Below are 15732 nucleotides of genomic sequence, written 5' to 3'. Positions count from 1 at the left end.
CCCAAGACCTCATACACTTAGGTGGGGCACCTGAGTGATGCAGAAAACATAGCCAGTCTTAAACACAGAACCTGAACCAGGGCCTCTGACTCCAAAATATAACAGCAGCAGCAAACATTTACTGGGCTCCTATTATATGTCAGTCACTTTACAAAAAAATTCTCTCTAACGTTATCAATTATCCATTAGAGTCATCATTAATAGTCCTATTAACAGATAAGAAAAATTAGGTTGAAGTAAATTGCCCAGGGCCATGAAACCAGTAAAGGTTTGAATTTGAAGCCAGATTTTCTTGAGCTCAAAGCTAACGCTCTTTTCACTACATACGCACTGCAGAAACAAAATAAATAATAAGAAGTGCTGAGCTAATCCCATGCCTTAAAATGAGAAGTTTGCTGTATCAATCTGAAGTTACTATTCTATTTTATCAAATAAAGCTTACATCAGGTGGTTTTGTGGGCTGTTAAGCTAGCCTTTGAAAATATCTTTCCTTAAGGTTGAGAAAGAACAATTAATCGTAAAAAGATAAATGCGTAAAAGTATAAGCACATAAACAATGGAGTAGGTAAGCTGTTAGAGATCATGTTTAATAAATAATTTCCATGTATTCTGGGAAAGCATTCAGGACAACATGACATTCACACTCTATGAAGATCAAACTTCAGTATAATCTCTTATTTCAAAATGACACAAACATTTCCATAAGTAATTGGTCACTTGATTCAAACGGATATTTTAATAGTATATTTGCTTAACTGACTTTTTTCCTTAAAATTCAAAAATGTTTAATATTTTGGCATTCCTGAAATACACATACTTGCTGCATTTATGAAGCAGCAGAAAGCAGAGTCACGAAGTTGAGCTGAGGAGAGGTGATTAAAGAGAATTACTCAGAAACTCAGAGCTTCTTAATGGCAGGCCAAAGCCAGAACTGCTGATGAAACCAGCACTCTTCCAGTGTGCTCATCATCAGCATGTCATGACTCAAAGTTATGTTCACCTCAAAACATCTTCTGATTGTTTCTTAATACATTAAGAATTCTAATTTATCAGCATTTAAGCAGCCATGGAGATGTCCTAACTCTTCAATTCCAAAGTGCCAATTTCGAGTTTGAGAAGAGCACATTTTGGTAATGTAGAGAACAGTTTTTAAGTCAGACAGACCTACACACAAACTTCAACTCTATTTGTGCATATTTAACCTGAGTCTTAGTTTTCTTGTTTGTTAAATGAGGATACTAACACCAAATTAATATAGTATTGTGAGGTTTTTTTTTTTTTTTTTTTAAAAAGGTGTCAATATTAACTGTGGGAAAGTGGAACTCTTTTCTACAATCGGGAATATAGAAGGTGCCCAATAATAGTTAATTTCCTAACCCCATTCCACCCTGATCACCACCACTCTAACCACACTCTCAATTACTCTAAGGCACAGAAACTCTCAACATTTTTCTTCTACACTTCCACAACATATAGAGAAAAGTAGGTAAAGAAAGCCCCTCACACACCTGCAGTAAGGATTAGAAATTACATTTAAGAACTTGAAAGGAATACAGTACTGCCACAAAATCTGTTATAAATACACAATTCCAAGATATTTTCAAGTTATTTACATAATAGATACACATTGTTAATTCACTATTTACATGTACTCTTCCTAAGCATTTTAAAGCATGCTGTAAAGGATAAATTTTCATCAGATAGTCCTCATTCTTAGAGGAAAGTATTAGAATCCAAAATACAGGCACACAATATCCACAGACCCAAAATGCAAAAAACGAAAAAAAACCTGAAAGTTCATTTAGCAACAAAATCTGACCTGATGTGTGGCTATTTATTAACCTTACTTATCCACACACAAGCATTTGCCAAACAAAGTACAGGCACTGCCCTAGACTTCACTGGGTTTTATTTAACAGTATATGAAACGGATTACCTTTCCAAAATTCAAGAAAATTCTGAAATAGATCTGACATCAATGAGAAGGTATTATAGACCTAGCCAAGTGAATATGTACTGAAAACCAAGTGCCAGCTTTAAGTCACACAATAAACCCATGAATTGGGCATATTATTCTCACTTTACATATGATACAACTAGGGCTTAAACTGATGTTAACTTAAACAGTATCACTCAGCCCATGGGTGCCAAAACTCAAAACGTTTGTCTTACTTTAAGGCCTGAGCTCTAAATAGCCAATACATTAATGGAAAATTAAATCACAAAGAAAGTTTTAAAACAAGTTACAATTACCAAAACTTTTAACCTAGAAAAATGGTATTCCCAAGTATAATATATACCTTCCGTTTGGTATTCACTTGTAAACATCGACACAATATTTCACAGAGCACAGACAAAAAGAGATGGCTATTGTTCCACCCCCACCCCCCCCCCCCCCCCCCCCCCCCCCCCCCGCCGAGAGAAAGGGCCAAAGAGACAGTGAAAACAAACACAAATACAATAGGCTTCTCATGGCCAGATGCCTTGGCTCAAGCCTGTAATCCCAGCACTTTGGGAGGCCAAGGCAGGCGGATCACTTGAGGTCACAGGAGTTCGAGACCAGCCTGGCCAACATGGTGAAACCCCATCTCTACAAAAATTAGCCACCGGGTGTCAGGTACCTATAATCCCAGCGACTTGGGAGGCTGAGGCAAGAGAATTGCTTGAACCCAGGAGGTGGAGGTTGCAGCGAGCTGAGACTGCACCACTGCACTCTAGCCTGGGCAACAGAGCGAGACTGTCTCAGAAAAAAAACAAAACAAAACAATAGGCTCCTCAAAAAGAAATGTCAACTAATCCTTTCCACTCAAATTTAGAAAAAAAAAATCATGGGTTTGGCATATTTTTGACCACAAAATTACTAACACAGCAACCTATGTTTATTTCAACCATATTTTTAGGTTTTTCCAGGAAAAAAGATCTACTTTTCTGATGACAGGATGAGATTTTGGGTCCTGCTGGTCACAGGTCTGAGGAGGGTTTAAGTGAGAGAGCCCATAGGTGTCATCACTGTGGCCCTAAATAAGAGTTAGAGATTAGCTTGAAATTTGTTTTGTTTCTTTCATTAATTTAAAATTCAAACCTTTTCTCATGACTTTCCAAGTCAATGCCCTTACCCTAAGCAAAGGCTTTTCCCTGTAAGAGACACATCATGCCCCCAACCAACCTACTTTCTAGTCAAAAGACCAAATTCCAAATTTGACACATTTCAGTTAAAAATCTCTATTTTTAAGTGGCTTACCTTAGCTAAGTGAAAAGCAATCAGACTATTTAATAATGAATCATAACTTCTAGCTTAACTCTTAGTAGGCATTTTTAAAAAAGAATTAGCTTTGCTCAAAATAATTTCTGCTTTTGTAGAAAGAAATACGGAGGAAATGTTTTGAACAAGGAAGCCTAATGGAGGTCTCTTTGCAGCATCATTTCTCTTGCCTACTCCTCATTGTAATCACCCTGTATCAAGTTTCTAGAGTTTGTTTGGATCAAGTCCTTGGCAATTATCTTAGGCTGTTTTAAATGTCTGGAAGGTTCAGATGTTAAGCTCTCTTTGTATTTACACTATACATGTGTACTTAAAGAATACTTGAGGGCTGGGCACACTGGCTTGTAACTTTAATCCCAGCACTTTTGAAAAGACGGCAAGGTGAGAGGATCACTTGGGTCCCGGAGTTCAAGACCAGCCTAGGCAATAAGGTAAGACCCCCACCGCCATCTCTACAAAATATAAAAAATTAGGCAGGGCACGATGGCTCATGGTTGTAATCAATCCCAGAACTTTGGGAGGCCAAGACGGGTGAATCACTTGAGGCTAGGAGTTCGAGACCAGCCTGGCCAACATGGTAAAACCCCGTCTCTACTAAAAATACAAAAATTAGCTGGGTGTGGTGACACATACCTGTAATCCCAGCTACTCGGGAGGATGAGGCACAAGAATCACTTGAACCTGGGAGACAGAGGTTGCAGTGAGCCGAGATGGTGCCACTGCACTCCAGCCTGGGTGACAGTAAGACTCTGTCTTAAAAAATGAGTAAATAAAATAGAAAGAAAAAATTAGCCAGGTGTTGCGGCACACACCTGTATTCCCAACTACTTGGGAGGCTAAGGTGGGAGGATCATTTGAGTTCAGGAGGTTACAGTTGCAGTGAGCCGTGATCTTGCCAATGCACTCTAGCCTTGGGTAACAGAACAAGACCTTTTCTCAAAAAAAAAAAAAAAAAAGGAATATTTTAGCTAGCTAGAAAAATGACCTCTGACAGAGCACACTAGGACCCCAAATAACCAACTCAGTTTCTACCAACAGTTCCAAACTAATGTGCATAAAATCTCGAGACATTTGCAAAAAATGAAGATTCCTAAGCTCCACTCTCAAGGACCATATCAGAGATCTCAAAGGATACTCAAAATCAACATGTTTAAATAAGCATCCCAGACGACTGTTACACAAGGACTGCACTTTGACAAACACCGGTCTATATTATACTTCATCTAATGATGGTGTTAATGATTTCTTGTTCCCAGGTTGCACAGCAAAACCATCACTAGCTGACATACTGCTAGCCACGTTAAGTGAGTATCCCAGATTTCATGCTTACCCTTTTAGCACTTTTTTTTTTATTTGTCCAGGCATGGTGGCTCACACGTGTAAATCCCAGCACTACGGGAGGTCGAGGTGGGGGGGATGACTTGAGCCCAGGAATTCAAGACCAGCCTGGGCAACAACTCTACTAAAAAAAAAAGAAAAAAAAAAAAAATAGCTGAGCATGGTAATGCATAACTGTAGTCCCAGCTACTTGTGGGGCTGAGGTTGGAGGATTGCTTGAGCCCAGGAGGTCAAGGCTGCTATAAGCCATGATCACACTATTGCTCTCTAGCCTGGGAGACAGAGCTTCCAGAGACCCTGTCTCAAAAAAAAGCGAGGGGTGGAAATTTGATAAGGAGCTCTGCCCATGCCAAAACGAAGATAGAACTGTCTTTGAGAAATGAGTAACTCACAGCAAAGTGAACACTTGTTTGAATTTTCAACTTAATAATACTGAATTACAAGCAATAAACATGCTTTAAGGGCTTATGTTCTAGCCACCATGCTTCCTGCTTTATAAACATTATTTCAATTAATCCTTACAAAAATCCATTGAGGATGGTATTCTTTAAATTTTAGAAAAGAAGAAACTGAGGCAATCCTACCATTAAACAGTACTACCACAAGTCAGGTCTGCCTGACTTTAAACTTTAACTCTTAACCTGTATGCCCAAAGTGTCTCTATTGTTAAAAACTTAAACAGAGAAGAGCAATCTAGTTTGTTTACTTCTAAGGTAAAGAATATCCTACTTTATACAAAACAGGTTCATTTAATTCTCCTCCCCAGTCTAACTAAACACAGATAAAAAATAGGACATCTTTGCAAGTTGGGGCTAATGTATAACCACAGAATCCTAATTTCAAGTCAGGACTCAACAGTCAGCTTCCACCCAGCCCAGTCAATCAGATTTATGAGTATACCGAACAGCTACCAAAATAACTTGTTTTCCTTGTTTCCTAAAAGGCTATCATGCCTACATTCTGTTAATGCTAGGATATTTTTTAACTGCCCAAGTAATTTAGGGTAGGGAAGAGAGCCATCAAGAAGCACCTTCATGTAACTCAATCCGTGCCCTTCTTTGTGCCCTGGCCTTTCCAATTTCTATAAATCATGTTTCTCAGTACCTCCAATTACCAAACTCCTCCCCGCAACAGCCAATGTACTATTTTCAGAAATTTGCAAAGAGATTTGCATGAGGATGCAGGGGCCCGTTTTTAGTGTACATGAAATGCTTCAAAAATGCTTCGCAGCTATGCACTAATAACCTAAATTCTTAAAATGAAAAGCATTCACTACTCCACTCAGAAGCTATAATGTAATAAAAACTAAACACTCATTTTCTTCATTTCACCTTTAACCATGGCATTACTTAGCAGCCAACATGAAGTAAAAACAAACAAACAAACACTGCTGAGACTAAAATAAAGCAATAGTGGATAAGGCTGAGATAAAGTGAGAAAAACCCAGTAGCAAGCAATGAATCTACCTGTTCTTGGAAAGAAGCAGCACCTTATTCATTGTATTTCCATAAGAGAGGATTTTCATTCCAGTCTCTAGAAGGAAAGAGATTTCTCCCCACTATAATGACACCTCTCAAAGGAAGAGTAGCTTATCCCAAGCTTTTTCAAGACATTGCAAACAGAAAATGCCATTGGGGCTGGGAGCACGGGGGGAAAGGCTGCTCACTCTGGTCAAGGCCAGAGTGATAGTGAAGACACCCTGCTCCCCTAGGTCTCAAATCCAATCACAAGGGCAGAGGGAATCGATGTCTGCCCATCTGTGGCCCATTCTCTGCATGGGATGCTGTCTGTTCCAATTCACGAGATCAGGTAAATCACTACTTCCGAGCAGTATGGACTATTGGGTCCTGTACTTTGTCAGATCCCACTGCCCTCAAGTAGAAAGCAAGTCAATCTTGCCCCATCATGGTGGCATACTAGGAAAAACCTCAGAGGCCGCAAATGTTCTCTTCTTTTCTAACCAAGGATAGTGCCAGCTATTCCCATCTGCGTAGTAAGCCAGATGTGCTGTCATTTGCACTTTTTAGACTCAGCTTTCCCTGTGGCATGCTCAGACTCAAAATCCAGATTTGCCTAAGCTTCAAAACCCAGATTTGCCTAATTCAGCTTCCAAACAGTTTTCCAGAAGTCCTGTTTTGGTATAATAAAGCTGATGCTATACTTAAATAAAATGTATGGTAATCTGTCACATTGGTGGCCCCAAATGGATTCACATATTTGTACCCTTGAACCTGGGCTAGATTTCTGACTTGCTTTAACCAGTATAATGAGGCAGAAATGATACTGTGTCCCTTACAAGCCTAAACTTTAAGAAGATCTGGTTGCAGACCAGGCGTGTTGGCTCACGCCTGTAATCCCAGCACTTTGGGAGGCCGAAGCGGGCAGATCACCTGAGGTCAGGAGTTCCAGACCAGCCTGGCCAACATGGTGAAACCCCACCTCTACTAAAAACACAAAAATTAGCTGGGCATGGTGGTACACGCCTGTAATCCCAGCTACTCGGGAAGCTGAGGTGGGAAAATCGCTTGAACCTGGAAGGCGGAGGTTGCAGTGAGCCAAGATTCAGCCACTGCACTCCAGCCTGGGTGATAGAGTGAGACTCCCTCTCAAAACAAAAGATCTGGTTGTTTCTGCTTTGTACTCTTTGTACTCTAAGTCATCAGCTACCAGGTAAGGCCAGCAACTCTTCTGGAAAGACTACATGGAGAGAAAAGCAGCCACAGAGTGATCACCAGCAAAACCTGTACAAATGAGCCCAACCCAGGAAAGCAAAACTGTGACAAAGAAAATGGTTGTTTTAAGTGACTTGGTTTAGGGCTGTTTGCTACACAGCAATACATAACTGAAACTACGCTCACTTGGTTCCTTGTGTGTTCTGCATAATTTGTTCAAATCCCAGAAAAAGGACAGGCACAATTAATTCCACTCTGCAAAATTACAACCTGAGAAGATAAAGTCCTATGCCCTTGTTAATGTCAGTGATTCCACTAAACTCCAGGTTCCAAGAGGACAAGCTTCATGTCTGTCATCTCAACACTGTACTCCTAGCACCTAGAAATATGTCTGGCACATAATTGGTACACCAGTATGTGCTGTGAGTGAACTCAGGTTTAAGCAATGTCAAGATTAGGCCGGGCATGGTGGCTCACACCTGTAATCCCAGTACTTTGGTAGGCCGAGGCGGGCAGATCACCTGTGGTCAGGAGTTCAAGACCAGCCTGACCAACAAAGAGAAACCCCATCTCTAGTAAAAATACAAAATTAGCCAGGCATGGTGGTGCATGCCTATAATCCCAGCTACTTGGGAGGCTGAGGCAGGAGAATCTCTTGAACCTGGGAGGCGGAAGCTGTAGTGAGCCGAGATCGCGCCATTGCACTCCAGCCTGGGCAGCAAGAGGGAAACTCCATCTCAAAAAAAAAGAGAAAGAAATGTCAAGACTAAATCAACAAATGCTAGTCTTCCTTATAACTTAAAAACCGTCTGACATATGGTTTTACATTACACATTCCCTAAAAGAGTTGTTTAAATGTATGAATTGAAGTGTCCACTGTCCACTAAGGAGGGCTTTTTAATATCTTTGGGTTTGTTTCAATGGTAGAGCTTATGATCTAATACCAAAAATAATAAAATATCATGATATAGGTTGAGTATCCCTAATCCAAATATCCAAAATCTGAAATACTCCAGAGAGTGTTTCTGTTGAATAAGGTAGGTGGCTCAAAGTTTCCCATTTTGGAGCATTTCAAACTTTGAATTAGGGATACCCAATTTATATATTTTGGAAATTAGATCCTGATTTATATGCTCAAAAAATGCAAATTTTCAAAGACTAAGCTTTTATAAAAGGGAAACACAAACTTCATCTGTAAAAGCAACAGAATTCAAAATTTTCAAAATAAAATAAACATCTACATTTCACCAATGTACTTTTCCAGATAAGAAATCAACTTCTGCTTTATCCTTGACAGAATAACCATTCCATGGTACAATGCTTACAAATTTAAATATCACCTACCAGCAGCCACTGCAGTGAGATTACCATTTTAACACAAAGGAAAAAAACTGACAAGTTCACCTCTACATGATACAAAAGTTTAACACGATCCAAACAGGTAAATTCAAATGCTTCACATACAGCTCTTAACTAATGTTCCATTGTACATGAAGAGTAAGAAGTCGGGTGGGAAAAGAATACTGACATAGGAACAAAAATAAGGTTTTAGTTTTAGTTCTAATTGTGGCCACTAACTAGCCACTCTGGAAATGTAACTTTTTAAACTTTTTTTTTTTAGCCTCAGCATATTCATCTAAAAAGCAACGACTGGCCAGAAGCGGTGGCTCACGCCTGTAATTTTAGCACTTTGGAAGGCCATGGTGGGAGGGCCACGAGTCCAGGAGTTAGAGGCCAGCCTGGGGAAACACAGCAAGACCCCGTCTCTACAAAAAAATTTAAAAATTTAGCTGGGTGTCATGACAAACACCTGTAGTCCCAAGTACTTGGGAGGCTGAGGTTGAGGCTGCAGTTTAGCCATAACTGTGCCACTGAACTCCAGCCTGGGCAACAAAGCAAGGCCCTGTCTCAAAAATAGATAAATAAAATAAAATATAAAGCAATTATTACTTTCTAACACACCTACTTATCAGTTGTCATGAGAACCAAACGATAAATAAATATAGTTATTATTTACAAATGTGAAATGCTATACTAACATAAGGTATAACACTCTTCTTAATGCCAGCAAAAACAGTAAAATTCATCTATGTATATTTTTATCATTTTTCCTCCATTAAGTATTAGTAACTAGTTCCTTGGATACCATCATAAAGGGCAATTTATTGGATTTTCCACTGCTCATTATAATCGTATCATATTTTTATACAAAGAGTAAAAAACCCAGTCTTTCTAATAATTATGAAATCAAAGTTTATTAACATACAATAACATGCTAACCTATTACCAGGGAGATAATCTTATGGGTACAGAAAGGTCAATTTCTGTGTTTACCAATCACACTATGCTTTAACCATCCTAGCTGGCTACTTAATCCACCCAAAAAAAATTGAATAGGAATCTTTATTTACTTTGTAAAGTCTCCATTTTTATTTCATAAAGCCTTCCTGAAAGAAAAGAGTATTCTGAAGGTATAAATGAATAGAGAAGATAAAGTTATTTTGCTTTTTTTTTTGAGACAGAGTCTCGCTCTGTCGCCCAGGCTGGAGTGCAGTGGCGCTATCTCGGCTCACTGCAGGCTCCGCCTACCGGGTTTACACCATTCTCCTGCCTCAGCCTCCCGATAAAGTTCTTAAAGTTTCTTATTTCACTTACATCACCTCTCTCCTTGCTACTCCCCAGCCCAAAGTGAGACATACAAAGAAAGTAACAATCCAAATAAATCATCTGATATTGCTAACTGCTCTTCTCTACCCAATTCATCCCTTAGACTCACCAGCTCTCATGCACATATTAAACAAGGAGGGTAGATACTCTGATGAAAGTCTAGGACTCGAGAATCACAGAATGTTAAAAACTAGAAAGAATCCTGTGGGATCATCTAGTCTTACTGACAAGGTCACTTAAAGGCAATAACTACATTTAATTGATGGTAAAGCCACTGCATTATCTTCATACATGAAAGAAAACCATCATTGTCAATAATCTCCTGATTCCACTTTACCCACCAGCTGAATAATGCTTCAGGCAAATCATTTAAACTCCTGGGCTAGTTTATTCTGTAATATAATAGTAAATAACATTAGTCAAAATTGTCTGTAAACTGTAAACCACAACACAAATGTAATATTGTGTCTCTCATATATATATGGCATATCTCTACAGTAAGAGTTCTTATCAATACATAGAGGAATCTGAAGGTTCTACTGTTTTAAAAAGCTCCCAGTAGGCCCGGCATGGTGGCTTATGCCCTAAGTGTAATCCCAGCACTTAGGAGTCCAAGGCAGGCTGATCGCTTGAGCTCAGGGCAAAGCTTCAACACAAGCCTGGGCAAAATAGTGAGACCCCGTCCCAACAAAAAAAAAAATACAAAAATTAGCCGGGTGTGGTGGCAAGTGCCTATAGTTCCAGCTACACAGGAGACTGAGGCAGGAGAATCTCTTGAGCCTGGGAGGCGGAGGTTGCAATGTACCCAGAAGGCATCACTGCACTCCAACCATAGGGACAGGAGTGAAAGAAATCCTGCCTCGAAAATAGAAAAAAGCTCCAAGTAATTCCGAGATGAGTGTTGTGGATGACCTTCAGGTGGCCCATGGACTCCCCTAAAATTATATCCACGAAGCATAGGCACATATGGAAAATTTCCAGGCCAGTATAAGTTTTACCAAGAATTAGTAATCCCCGCCTGTAATCCCGGCACTTTGGGAGGCCGAGACGGGCGGATCACAAGGTCAGGAGATCGAGACCATCCTGGCTAACCCGGTGAAACCCCGTCTCTACTAAAAAATACAAAAAACTAGCCGGGCGAGGTGGCGGGCGCCTGTAGTCCCAGCTACTCGGGAGGCTGAGGCAGGAGAATGGCGTAAACCCGAGAGGCGGAGCTTGCAGTGAGCTGAGATCTGGCCACTGCACTCCAGCCTGGGCGACAGAGCGAGACTCCGTTGCAAAAAAAAAAAAAAGAATTAGTAATCCCCAAAAAGTTGTAAAGTAGCACACATATGCTGAGGTTAAAGCTTCATGATCTTGCTCAAAATGGTACCACTGTTCTCCCAACCAACCTGAATCAGAATCAGTTATTTTTACTTTCTTCACTTGCCCTCTCATCCATTTTGGCTATTCGACTTCCTTTCTTCCTTTCCATTCGCGTGCACCACAGCTCAGATCCTCACTACCCATGACTACAACAACTGGGAGGTCTTTCTACCTCCAGGTTCTCCCTACCTCAATTCACACTACAGGCCGCTATCCCACTAATCCTTCTGAAACAAAGTGTTCAAATTGTTTCACTCCCAACTCAAAATCATCTGTGGAAGCCCCATCACCTAGTAAATCCAAGGTCATAAGCCTGGCATTAAAAACAACCCATAAACTAGTTCAAATTTTTCCTTCAAATTTTATCACCCTTTATCCTAGTACAAATAAGCTTACGTTCCACCCAAACATAAGTACGTGCCTTTCCCTAAATAGGAACTCTGTGCTCTCTTAGAGATACCTCTCTGCTTGGATTACCTTTCCTGCCTATCCAAAGTCATAATCGTCCTTCAAAACTATGATTTCAGAAGCCATAAGCTCTACAAACTAACCCTCTTATCCCTACCTTGCCAAGTAAGATCTGAACTCTACTCTTTGAAGTTTACTTCTGAGAGGATTTTGGTACCATTTATGAAACTTATATATTAAAAGACAAATAGGGCATTTGTGTATAGCACTATCTACCTAATTAGTGTGAAGGCAGAAACTGCTAATCGGTTCATCTTTGTATTCCCCAAAATACCTCCCACAATTATGCAGTAAATGCTTAACAACTGTACAAGGAAGTAAAGGAAATTTCAGCCACCGTGGGGTAAACAGCAAAGATTACCATCTCTTTGAAGGCAGAGACTTTATCTGTGACATCCTGTATTATGCCGGTAGCTCATAATTACTGCTTTTCAAAACCCTGATGTAGATCTTACCAGCAGTTTCGCATTTTAAGGTAAGAACTATCTGAAAATGTTAATAAGCTATGTCCCAAAGAACTATTCCAAATACTTTACTATTCCCAATCTGAGTAGTTCCCAACACTTGGCCACTACACTTTCCATTTTTTAACATACTAACCATTTATAAAAAATGATCACTTCTAGTCGCAGCTAATTTACTACTTGATGGCTAAAAACAAGTCACACAATAAAAGAATGACTTTCTTTTTTGAAAGGTGCATTTTGCTTGCATAATACACACAGATTTGGTGAGGCAGGTAAAGTGGATTTACACACGAACTCTTTCTAAAAAAAAAAAAACCGCAGGTAACTGTAAACCAAGTATTTCAGGTAAAACACCAAATGGGGAAAACAAATATAACTTTGGACATCATTTTTTTTCCCACTACTATTACTAGTAACATTTTAAAGCAGAAACACAAAATCTTGTTCCACATCAACCTACACACACACAAAATTTTGTTAAACTTATCAAATAGAAAAATAAAGCAAAATCAAGTCCCTGAAAAATATTTTATTCTGGAAGAGTAAAAATGTCAAAATTATAACAGACACTACTCTTCTTTGGTAATGAAGGTTTCATATATTTACCAGAGCAAAGAAAACTCCAAATCGACAGAGCAAAGAAAGGACTGTGAACAAGACTGATCATTTAAAGGTCGTAAAGGTAAGGAGCAAACTACAAAATTAAATTTTTTGAAAAAAGAACATGAAGATGAAAGGAGAGTCTGTAAGTCACAGACAAGATAAGGACTGGTAAAATCTGCAAGGTCACTGGAACCTACCAGGTCACAAAAGGTAGAGGTGGGGGTTGCGATGGGGGGGGCGGGGAGGGGGAGCTGCAGAGTCGGTGAAGAACGGGGAGTGATAAAAACATGTCAGAAAAAGACGTTCCAAGGCTGGAGTCCTTGGTTTGCAACGCTCAAATTGGGGTGAAAGTCAGGGCACGGGCAATGAGTCCACATATTTGTGTTTTGAGGGAGGTGTTAGGGAAAGGTGAAGGAAGGCGAAGAGAAGGCTAAGGAAGCCTAAGAACTGCAGCTGCAGAGTCACGGAAACACTTCGCTCCGCTCCAGGATCACTGGCACAGGCCTGTGCCAGGACGAACTCCGGGTAAGAACCGTGACCCCACCCTAGAAAACTCCCGACTCCCTGGCTGGAGAAGGTAGCCAAGGTAGGGCGGACCGTCCCCCGATGGCCCCTAGGAGGGTCCAGCCCGGAGCGGACGGCGCCGGGCGCCCAGCACCGCGACCAAGGCTCCGGGCCCGTGCCCCCTCCCGCCCTGGGCGCCTGCACCCCCAGCCCCGCGCCGCGCCGTCCTTACCCGGCGCGAAGCTGTCGGCTCCCGGCAGCCGGGCGGCCACGGCAGCGGCACCTCCTCCTGCGGCGGGCGCCCTCACCCTTCCGCGCCCAAGATCGCCATCTCGCAGCAGGCGCGGCGGCGGCAGCCACCCAGGCGTCGGCCCCGGCAGCCCAGGCCGCCAGCAGCCACTCGGAACCCGCACGCGGAGCTCGCCGACACCCGACCCTCCCCCCACCCCCACCCCGGCCACGCGCCACCCCCAGCCGACCCCACACCTCCCTTCCTCGGGAGCGCGCCGCGTGGCCGCGTCGCCGGCGCCGCGCCCTGAGCGCGCGCCTCCCCGCCGGCCCCGGCACTGCGCGCTACGCCGCGGCCGCCCAAAGCCTCCAACTCCGGACCCGGAATCCGCCTCCCCCGAGCATGCGCAGCGAGGGCGCTCGGATGCTGCCTTAGGAAAACTCCGCTCCTCCTGGTCTTCCGAGCGGTCGAGCGGAGGGGGAGGGACAGCCAATAGCAGGGAGGGGCGGGGCCTGAACCTGTGGAAGGGGCGGGGCCGCCGCTGAGATTTGGGCAGAGCCTGCTCTAAACTCGCTCTGGGCACTGCTAATTTGACTTTCCGGTCAGCGGTCGAGCCCGGAACAGGACTTCTTAAGGTCCGGGGGCAAAAGTAGGCTGTTCATAAATACTCCGTGACCTGAGTGTTTGACCTCGAACCCATTGCAAGATTAAATAATTGCATTTAGCCGTTGGTCATACCCGAAGACTTTCAGTCCGTTTTTCATTAATCAAAACGTTCATCTGTGGAAGTCCCACCACCTAGTCCTCACTCACATCAGCCCAGTGATAAAGCAGATACTTACTGACCAAGTACACGTGTCGGCACAATTAACGCACACAACAATCTGATAAAGTAGCGTCTACTGTCTGCATTTTACAGAAAAGTCAACTGGTTTAGAAAAGTGCTGTTGGTTATATGTATTGCTTTTAGAAGAAAGGCCAATGTGCAAATAGAAGTCAGTGGGACCACATTACTTAACAGGTGAACCGGTTCCAACTTCAGAGAAGCAGAAGCCTTCAGGCGTGGATTTCTACAGCTTTCCCAACCACCTGACCAACCCCCATAGATTATATCTACGTCCACACCCAGACTTACTAGTTTTCCTTCTATCTAGGGCCAGATGCCCCTGCCCCTCTCCACTGCCTGCTCCCCACTGTGAGTGGTCCTTGGCACATCTTTAACTTCACCGTCTCCACTGCCTACAACTCCTCAGCATAATCACGTTTTAAGACTAGGTCCTAAATTTTCCCTTGATTTTAAAACCTCTGGTTCTCTCTCCCCTTCCATTTTAACTGAGCTTTTGAACTGTGTACCAAAAACAGCGCCATCACTTCATCAGTGTGTACAGAATTCAACAAGTATATCTTGACTGAACAATGCACATTCCCGTCTACCTCCATGCATTAGTTCTTGCCCTCTGGCTTCACACTTGAATTTGGTGCACGTTATATACACAAAGATCATTCGAAAATATACATCTGTGTCACTCCACTGCTTAAAATCATTCGTTGGCTTTTCGGAGCTCTCCTGACAAAGATTAACGTGATATTCAAGGTTCCTTTGGTGCTCACATGCTCTATCTCTCCTGTTATGAAAAACTCTTCACAGTGCCCCATATGTGCCCACTCATCTCTGTTTTAAGCATGTACTAAGATTTTCTTCATCTTTTTCTTTTACTGTCCGGTACCTTTAAATAAATGCAATAATGTGCTTACAAACACGTCCTCAGAAATTCCTTAGGTATTCCCCAGCAGGGATCTGGACTCCTTCTCTAGAATGCATGCAGGCCTCCTGCTTCGTGCTCTGTGTTTCACTTTCAGCTCCCCTCATTGCTCAGTTTCCTCCCTTGTTCAGAAGTTCTTAGTACTCACCTAGTCCCCAAGCTGACACCCAATATTGAACCAGCCTTTTGTCATTATTGACTATCAGTTTGGTTTCAAATGAACAATATTATAAATAGCATTCCATAACCATTGTTCATGTCCTTATTCACTGTCTTAGATAAATTATTAAAAGTAATAAAAAAGTATGAACAAGTTTAGCCCTTTTGAAACATATTGGCAACTACCTTCCAGAAAGAGCATAGGCTCAGGTATCACATCACCCAGCATCAAAAC

General features: G+C 41.9%; 1 protein-coding gene across 3 annotated transcripts in view; it reads right to left on the bottom strand.

Annotated features, from left to right (window-relative positions):
* Nucleotides 1-13985, bottom strand: part of WWP1 (WW domain containing E3 ubiquitin protein ligase 1) — a 122623-nt gene extending 108638 nt beyond the window's left edge. For 2 of the 3 annotated variants that reach the window (XM_033202759.1, XM_033202760.1), the window contains exon 1: nt 13579-13985. The gene's annotated coding sequence lies outside the window, so the exon portion shown is untranslated. The remainder of the gene's footprint in view (nt 1-13578) is intronic. The other variant, XM_033202758.1, reaches the window with a different exon arrangement.
* Between the last annotated feature and the right edge of the window lie 1747 nt (nt 13986-15732).

The sequence above is a fragment of the Trachypithecus francoisi genome, unplaced genomic scaffold (assembly GCF_009764315.1).
Source record: "Trachypithecus francoisi isolate TF-2019V2 unplaced genomic scaffold, Tfra_2.0 Lachesis_group7, whole genome shotgun sequence".
Lineage (NCBI taxonomy): Eukaryota > Metazoa > Chordata > Mammalia > Primates > Cercopithecidae > Trachypithecus > Trachypithecus francoisi.
The sequence above is the reverse complement of the archived record's forward strand: the minus strand, read 5'-3'. Positions and strand labels throughout refer to the sequence as shown.